The sequence below is a fragment of the Quercus suber genome, unplaced genomic scaffold, assembly GCF_002906115.3.
Source record: "Quercus suber isolate HL8 unplaced genomic scaffold, Cork oak 2.0 scaffold_887, whole genome shotgun sequence".
Classification (NCBI taxonomy): Eukaryota; Viridiplantae; Streptophyta; class Magnoliopsida; order Fagales; family Fagaceae; genus Quercus; species Quercus suber.
Window position 1 is genome coordinate 3,286 of NW_027070314.1, and position 2,884 is coordinate 6,169.

The window sequence follows — 2,884 nt, forward strand, 5'->3', positions numbered from 1 at the left end:
CATAGATTTAAATGTTATATTTCATATTCCAAATTTATGAATTATTGAATCTCTCATTTGCTATAAGGTTTACGTTTAAAAAAAAAAAAAAAAAACTATAAATAATCAAGTATCTGACTTTTGCAAGTTCAATTAATATTCAAACTCATGATAAAAGAAAAAAAAAAATTCAAAATCTTTGTCGAATTCTATAAATTTCATTATCAATTATTTAAGTCATCACCGGGTTCAAAATCATCTGGTTTGGCTGAGGTTACTAGTAGTATGATATCGATGCTATTTTCGAGCCTTTGGTTTGGATGCACAAGAAAAATATAGAATTAGGTCATTTCATGAAAATTGTATAATGAAGATCAGACATGTCTCGGACTAGACTACTCATCCTCTTGATATGATTACAATTGAAATCATTTCATCAGGAGATAGGTCATTCTCAAAGACTGGTAAGCAGTCTTTTTTGTTACCAGTAAATTCTCAAAGACTGGTAAGCAGTCTTTTTTGATACATGACTGGTAAGTAGTTTTTTTTTTTTTTTTTTTTTTTTTTTTTTTTTTTTTTTTTTTTTTTTTTTTTTTTACGAATAAGACTGGTTAGTAGTCTTGAGTAGTTAATCTATACTACTAGTAGGGGTGTCAATTCGGGTTAGCGTGTCGGGTTCGTGTCGTGTCGAGGTAGGGGTATTCGACTAAATCGCTCAACCCTAACCCGACCCATTTAATAATCGTGTCAAGATCCTTCAACCCTAACCCGACCTGTTAATAAGGCAGGTTGACCTGACCCAACCCATTTGACACGCTTAATAAACGAGTCGTGTTGAGTTGACACGAATATAACACAACCCATTTCAACCTGTATAATATTAAATGTAACATCCATCTAGAAATAATTTTTTACATTCTAAAAAACAGTTCATACACTTCAAGTCTTTAACCCACATTCAAAATAATATAGTTCAACAAAAATATAACATTTTTCTAGAAATAAGTTCTTTACACTCCAAAAGAAGTGCAACACTTCAACCCAAATTCAAAATAACATAGTTTAACAAAAATAAAATAACATAGTTCAACAAAAATATATTATCCTTAGAACTCGCCAAATGCTAAGTATCAATATTGAAATAATTTGAGCAAATAGTAGACTACTCCTGACTATGACACGATTATCATCCATAGATTCTTTGTTGATGTCCAAATTCATAACATCTTCCACAAGCTCATCTAATTTCATTTGTGCAAGTTCTATGCCAAAAAAATAAATAAATAAACAAGTATTAGTATTTACAAAATATGATCAAGCCTCAACAGTTTTACAAGAACTAAATAATAATAATGTAAGATACAACTTTTTTTTTTGGGATGAAAGCTATACGTTTGGATTTGGCTGGCATAAGATTTTTTTTTTTTTTTTTTTTTTTAAGTTCAAAATTTGTTTGGCATAAAAATTTTTGAGAGTGTTCCTGATTTTGCTTGAGGGTGTTCCTATTTTATTTTTTAAGGGTAAATAGATAAAAAAAAAAAAAAATTATTATATATTAATTTTTTTTTTCAAGTCAGGGTGTTCCTAAGAACACCCTGACTTCAACGTGGCGTCGCCACTGGCTCTCTTCAACGTCGACAACACCGTCCAAGACCTTATCAACCATTGACATAAAAGGCCTCTTTGTAAAATCATTTTGCAAACACCAAGTAGCAACCCTCATCATGATGATATCCACAACTTCAGCTCCATGTAATTGCATATCTTCACTGTACTCATCAATAGATCCAACAACTGCTTCTCCTGTAACTTTTCATTGAACAGTCATAGTAAATGCATTGCCTCCTCTAGTTGAGAATTATCAAAATGTCTCCGACCGCACAATATTTCCAATAGCACAACTCTAAGACTATACACATCTACTTTCATAGTAATTATTGAAGTCAACTATTTTGGAGCCAAATAGCCAGGAGTTACTCTCATAATTGTTACAACTTGACTCTGGTCTCGATCAATCAATTTAGACAAACCAAAATCAGCAATTTTTGCATTAAAATTCTCATCTAGGAGGATATTTTCAGGTCTAATTAACGTCTAAGTGAGCTATCTTTCTACCGCATTCTTCATGAAGATAAGCAAGTCCTTTTGCTATGTCAAGAATGATCTTCTTTCTCTGTTGCCAATCCAAATTAATCTCTCGTGTCTTGTGGAAAATCCATTTATCCAAAGGCCCATCAAACATGTACTCATAAACAATAAGCAAATGAGATTTTTGAGCACAAAACCCAGTCAATCTTACCAAGTTGAGATGATGAATGCTACCAATTGTCTCAACTTCAGTTAAAAACGATTTCCTTATTTGACTAAAACCATCAAGATGCTTAACAGCAATTTTAGTGCCATCAATTAGAGCCCCTTCAAAAACTGTGCCAAATCCACCCGCACCCAACTTCTTCTTGAAATTCCTCGTCATGACTTGCAAATCCTTAAAAGAATATTGTGTGGGCATTCCAGGTACATGATCTAAATAGTACTCATCAACTTCATCAAAATTTTTACTTTTCCAAAACCAAAAAACCAATATCCCAATTAGAAGAAACAGACCAAAAATAGTTGCTACGCTGGACCCCAGTACTATTACAAGCCCATTTCTTTTCTTTCCATGGTTTGTCTCCTCTCGAGAAGGAACTGATCTTGGGGAAAGAGGGACTGCACTTGAGACATTTTGCACCTTGATGTATGCTATAAACGCAGAATAATTATAAGCATCAAACATCATCACCGCATTCATAAGTGAATAAAATTGGGATTGTAAAGAGCACGACCCGATATAGGGACTTCCAGAAGAGTCCTGTATGAAAGTAGCAGCTTTGCAGGAACAATTTTTTAAGCATGCTTGTTTGCA

The 2,884-nt window shown here is 33.0% G+C and overlaps 1 pseudogene; it reads right to left on the reverse strand.

Moving 5' to 3' along the window:
* Window positions 1-1,351: 1,351 nt before the first annotated feature.
* On the reverse strand, window positions 1,352-2,507 carry LOC112008633 (G-type lectin S-receptor-like serine/threonine-protein kinase SD2-5; annotated as a pseudogene).
* Between the last annotated feature and the right edge of the window lie 377 nt (window positions 2,508-2,884).